Consider the following 6,644-nt stretch of genomic DNA (forward strand, 5'->3'; position numbering starts at 1 on the left):
GTGTCTGCAGTGCTACTCAACTCCATGTCCTGCAGTGTCTGCAGTGCTACTCAACTCCATGTCCTGCAGTGTCTGCAGTGCTACTCAACTCCATGTCCTACAGTATCTGCTCAACTCCACGTGCTGCAGTGCTACTCAACTCCACGTGCTGCAGTAGAGTTGAGCAGCACTGCATTCATGCATTAGTTGCTGCCACATGATTGGCTTATTAAATATTTCCATTAACAAGCTGGTGCACAGGTCTACCTTGTGAAGTGCTCAGTGAATGTATGAGATATAAAGGAATCACCATAAGCTAATAATGCCACCAGTAATATCGCATAATATATCATGATATTAAGTATATTTAGCATTAATTTGCCAATGGCAGCATTCATGTATTTTCTTATTTTTTCAAAATATAATGCTTATGCATAGTATATATTAAATGTGGTGATTGACATGCTGTTCAAAAGTACTCCTTAGAATATAAAAGGTAACAAAATTAGTTTTCCTTGGCGTGCATTTTTCAGAATCCCACCTGTGTTCATTTTCAAATTAGGGCTTAAAAGTATGTCAGGAAATCACAATCCTGCCTTTGTGGGTTTGGAACACACTTTCCTTCCATCACAGCATGGTGGCATAATCCAAAGAGACAAGGTTCCTCGCCGATTTAATCTTTCTTCCTTAAAAGAAAAACCTGACATGGCACAGACTACTTTTTGGTTGAGGATTCAGAACGTCTCAACCAAACCTGGACTGAGTTGAATGCTGCTGGTCCCGACGGCTCTGAAATGGCAACTCAAGCATGAAGAAACCACAACACAGGGAGGCCGTGTTTGCATCAGACAGAGGACGCGTGAGCAGAATCGCTCGAACAGCAGGATTCAGACCGCGTCTGAGTCATAAACGTGCATTAGTCAGATGTGTGTGTAGGCAGTTTTGCAACTGCTCTGGGAACTGCTTTTACGGGCATAGATCATACTTACTGAAGATACTTCAAAAAAGAATAGAAGCCAATATCATTAGCCATGTTGTTCTGATAAATTTGGCTAGAGATGTAGCCACGTGGAGAGATTTTTCCGATATGGTAGGAATAAATGAAATAAGATCACTAGCAGATATCATAATCACTACATTCAAAGACTGTCGTTGTAAGTACAATTCATACATAACCACGACAATGATTAAATGTGCGTTCACTTTCCGTGCAAACAGAAATGTTCCAGTGGACAGGATACTGAGGTGTATTCAGCACAGAAAAGCAAAGTGATTCAGGAGCCGTGGAAAAACAAATAAGAGAAACCATGAGCAGATCTGCAACTGGAGCCCTGCTGAGGTCATGGTAGAAGCTGTTTGGCAGAAGTAAGCAGGAGGCCGGCCATTTTGTTTTGTCTCTTCTCTCCGGACTCCAATTCTGCACTGATAATCTAATATGTTCTCTGAATGGTAGTGACAAAATGGAATTTAAATATATACCCCGCACTTCTGGTCTAACCAAATCTGCTACACATTAAACGTTGCGTCAAGGAGCACTGGGGAAAATAACTGAGATAAGTATTTGTATGACCAGATTTGAATAGTCAGGTAGATTTCCTAAACATTGTTTTTTGCGTATTTACATACTAGCCTTTCATAGCAGTTGTCCATTCCATTTTGACATAAAAAATGTGCTGAAAATCTGTTTTAATTATAATACGTTATTTTCATGTATTACTATGAAGCACTTCAGCTCATTGAATGAACTTTTTACTTTCATTTCTTCCTTAATGAGATGATGTGAAACCAGTGAGTCACTGAATTGTTCTGTATGACCTCAAAACCATTTCCTGCCAAATGTACCAAAATACTCATTCCGAGATACAATTTTTCCTGTACTTGAGAAATTAGGCCACAAAACAATGTTTCGTGCTTCCTCAGACCGCACACGTTCTCCCGTTTGTTGGTAAAGAGCTTGCAGCAATTAAAACAATTGTTGATTGTGATGAATCACGAATGTATCAGTCAAAGGATTTCCTTGAGCTACTCAACCCTGTATATTCTAATATGACACTATTCATAACCTCCAGTGCCTCGTTGTTTTGTTCTCCCAATGTAAGCTGCACCCCTGTACAGCTCTGTTTGATTCCCTTGGCAGCAGAATGGGCCAGAAATCCCCCACTGGTTTCCTCTTTCTGGGCCCAGACACCCTGAATACCTCATTGCTCACTGATTTCTCCATCAAGGGATGGCGGGGAATGGGGGGGCGGAGGGTGGGAGGGTGGGGGGCGGGGGGTCTCGCAATTTCATGAGGTGTTCACACTTCTGAATCAAGGAATAACTTGGATGAAATCAAAGCTTGTAGTCCAGGCACAGACAATATTTTGATATTTCAACCCAGCAACCCAGAGAGGAACTGTATTCAACCCAGCACATTCAGATGAAAGGAACTGTATTCAACCCAGCACATTCAGATGAGAGGAACTGTATTCTTGGGGTGTCAAACTGCTTATGTGCAACCCAGACTACCCCCTCTGTCAGCAAACAACCCAGACAGACTCCTTCTAGCTCCTGGCTCATAGCTCCTTCACGGAACATGTAATGGGTTGGAACATCCTTAAATGTGGCAGAATTGATCGATTTTCAGGTCAGGCAAGAAACTAGGAAGACAATAACAGACATAAAGGATAGGATAGGTAAGTAGGATAAAGTAAGTGGTTGGAAAGAGCCCGGTGCTGCTGGCCAATGAGAAGGCCTCGTTCAGCACCTTCCTCCATGTCATCATCGAGGTGTCCTTTCCCTAGAGCAGCAGTCTCAAGCTCCAACCCTGGAGCGCCGCAAACTCTGATCAGATTTTACCATTTCCTTTCAATCTGCGGCCAGTTTAAGCCTAGGAAACATCGGAAACAAGGTGTGAAGATTAATTAAGGGCTAATTAAGTACAGCAGACACACCAGCTCTCAAGAATGTCAGTTTGGGATCCCTGCTCTTGTTGATCGTTCAGTGGATCCGGGGCCTCTTTTGACTTGTGGGTTTGATGGGAAACGGGATTTAAAGACACAAGCCCACAGTGAAAGGAGACCCACGGCCTTGTGCAGTTATTTTGACCGAGTGTCCGCACTCCTGGCCAGAGTGGTATCAGACCAGCCAGTGAGGCACGGGGCTGAGGGTCAGGTGGGCTCCGACAGACCGCCACCTCCTCCTCTTCATGCCTGCTCTCCCCTCAAGAATTCATTGCGGGAAAATCAACATTGTGTGTTTTAAAACAGGCTTATAAGATGATTACAAAATACAAGGAAATGTATCATTTGGAAAGCCATTGCATATCACATAAGGAATGCTCTAATGAGATCCAATTACTTGTTCATTTTAACTAAAGTCTATAGATACATCCTACGCAATCAGCTGACTGCAATGATACCATCAGTAAAGAATTCCGTTTTTTTATGGTTCTTTCCTTATTTTATTTTCCTTTTCTTGTCAGTGTTTCCAGGGTTAATACGGGGTAAGGTCTGAACTTCTGAAAGGCCAAGGGAGACGAATGACAGATAAATAAATTCAAGTGGACTAATTACCATTATTGATTTAACTCCCCGGATGCTTCTTATCTGCTGTTTGCCTTACGATCCTCGAAAAGGTCTCGGTCTGTATATGCAAGAAGAGAACTGCGACCTTCAACAGAGAGCAAAGGTCAAAGTTCAGCGCTGTATATTTTATTAACTGACAGCAGATACGCTGACCCTCTCCGGGAAGGGAAGAGGAAACTCCAGGGACTCCATTTGAGAGCCATCTGCGAATGCGGCCGATTGCCCTCCGACCACCTGTTTATCCACCTGCAAAACTGTGTCGCACGTGTATTCCCCTGGTCACCTGATGGAACCCCAGAGTAGGTAGTGGGAGCATAAGGCAGGATGATCCTTGTGGGCCTTTGCTGACTGTGGCTCGTGGGGTCCTGGTCATGTGTCGGAGGATGAGGAAGGAGCCTTCTTCATGCCTGCCCTGGCTGAAACAACGCCACACAATGAAGACCATCACCCATCAACCTCTCAGCCTCTCCTCTCCTCTCCTTTCCTCATATTTGTACACCAGTGCGATTATCCGGCCGAGCAGTGTGGCAGTCCAGAGGTCGATTATCAACACGATTATCTGGGCACAGAGAGAGCTGCTTAAGAGCGGCCTGTAGCGTAGTGGTTAAGGTGCATGACTGGGACCCGCAAGGTCGGTGGTTCTAATCCCGGTGTAGCCACAATAAGATCTGCACTGCCGTTGGGCCCTTGAGCAAGGCCCTTAACCCTGCATTCCTCCAGGGGAGGATTGTCTCCTGCTTAGTCTAATCGACTGTACTTAGATTAGATTAGTAATGTAATGTAATGTAATGTAATGTAATGTAATGAAGAACAGGGAGCACCAGTCTGCTCCTCCTGTGCCAGTTTCACACAGTAAAACATGTTCCGTCAGTGTGGGGTGTGGGGTGTGGGCTGTGGGATGTGGGCTGTGGGATGTGCCTCTTTGACGGGGTGGTGGAAATTTATCATAGAGGAAAAACATGTTCTGCAAAACAGAAGGTGGAAAACATTTGTGGTGGCAATGTGGAGGGATTGGTCTCAGACTGAGAGGTTTTAATGTCACATTAGACACATTAGTACATTAGTACATTAGTACATTACAACCTATCAAATGTACACTTGTGCTTGAATATTAAAGCTGAGCTTCTCTGAATAAACTGTTTGAATGGATGATTAATAGTAAGCTATATACATCACCCAGGTTATGTTTAACCACGCAAATAAATAGTGCATTCATTAATAATCGTGACACTGAACTCTGACAAAAAGAGGGATTTATCACATCCTTGTTCTTATTTTTAAGGGGAACAAATCACTGAAACATTTTTCATTTTAGAGTTTTATTTTAGTCATGCATTTCTTCTCAGTACACTGCAGTGATGAAACTGTATCTGATCAACCAACAAAATGATCTGTGCATTTGTGTGTGCTTATGCGTGTGTGTGTGTGTGTGTGCGTGTGTGTGTGTGTGCCTTAGTCCCCTACTATAGTAAAACCTCAAAGATACAAAGTCATTGTGACTGTTTGGAATGTTCAACTTGAAAATTGAAGTCAAATGACACATTTTAATTTCAAGCATTTATTAGAATGTTAATGCATTAGTGTAGCCTTTCATGAAGCATTCTCATTGGCTTGTTTCTGCCTAATGCATTAATAAAGTGCATAACTTATTGCATGAATCGCACGTTCTTCTTTGAAGTGACATGGGATTTATAGACTAATTTAAAAAGTGAAAATCTTCAGCGTTTCCAAACACACATTCACGCTTCGGATACACCCCCAGCGCGCTGGCCGCAACCTCCAAAACGGCTCTGAACTCCGCATGAACCTCAGGTGGGCGCTGCAGGGAAATAAACATTGACTCTTTGGCAGAAATCAAATACACTGGCAAAATCAAAGGGATTATTAATGAACCCGTTCTTTTATATTAAGCTATTTTTAATGCCGTGGCAAACTTCTGGGGAAAGAACAGCATACACCGTTCATCCAGGACCTGAATGACCTGAGTGTAAAGATGGCGGCAGAGTGCGGACACAGAAGTGACGCGGTGTTCGTTACGGCCTGCGCGGTCTGGAGGAGCTGCCACGGCAGACAGCTCGGCCCCGGTAATGCCATGACCCATACGCCTGCATGCAGACACTCACTGCTTTGTTTCAGGCCCAGCCAATGTTGACAAGACAGGGATCAAAGTTAGGGAACGCGTGAGTCATGGTCAATGAACCCTTTTAGTGCACACATCCACAATAATAAAAAATAAAAAATACGGAGCCGTTGCTTGTCGGAGTTCTGAGGTGGAGGGCTTAATGTTTCTGTCCGCCGAACGAACTCGCGCCCGCAGGACGGACCATCTCACGGCTGAGTCGCTGATCTTATCCGGTGAGCAAACGCTGATAACTGAACAGGGCCTGTCAGCGGGAGGCCAGAAGCCGTTCTGGAACAATCCGACTGCCCCTTGCCTTCAGAGCCGAGCCGTGCGGTGAAGCAAAACAGGGATGTCCACTGCTGTCCCTATGACAGCGACGATCTCTGGGATGATCTCTGCTGTCCCCATGACAGGGACGATCTCTGCTGTCCCCACGACACTGTAAGAGCGTGAGGGAGGCTGAGGGTGTCCCAATGTAACGCAAAAAAAGCTAATGTTGCATTTATGTTTTCTCTGCCATAAATTATGTCAATATCTCCCAAAATTATCTCCACTTCTTCATCTCCGCACATCCCGTCACAAATGAAAGGGGCAGTCTGTTGGGGAAAATGTGCTCCTAGCTTGTAGCACGCTGAATTTCTCCTCCAGCAAGGTTCCCAATCTTTCAAATCGATGCGCTATGTCAGGGGCTGTTTCAGGAATGACTTCACACCTAGTAAGGAGTATGTTAGGTGTAAATTTAAAGTTGTATCTTAACTCCACGTTGGAACTAATTCAGTTGGTGCAGCCTGTTGACATGTAAATGTTGCGTAACTGTGAATTTCCGTTCAAACCCGCCTTACGTTTGAACTTACATTACACTGGTGCAACAGGTAGCCACTCCTTGGCACACCACCATCACATTACCTCAAGCGCAAGAGAAAATGTGTCTCATTAGTTCACACACTCCGGCTAAATTCTGTGCCAGCATGATAAGT

The sequence above is a fragment of the Conger conger genome, chromosome 6, assembly GCF_963514075.1.
Source record: "Conger conger chromosome 6, fConCon1.1, whole genome shotgun sequence".
NCBI classification, from domain to species: Eukaryota; Metazoa; Chordata; class Actinopteri; order Anguilliformes; family Congridae; genus Conger; species Conger conger.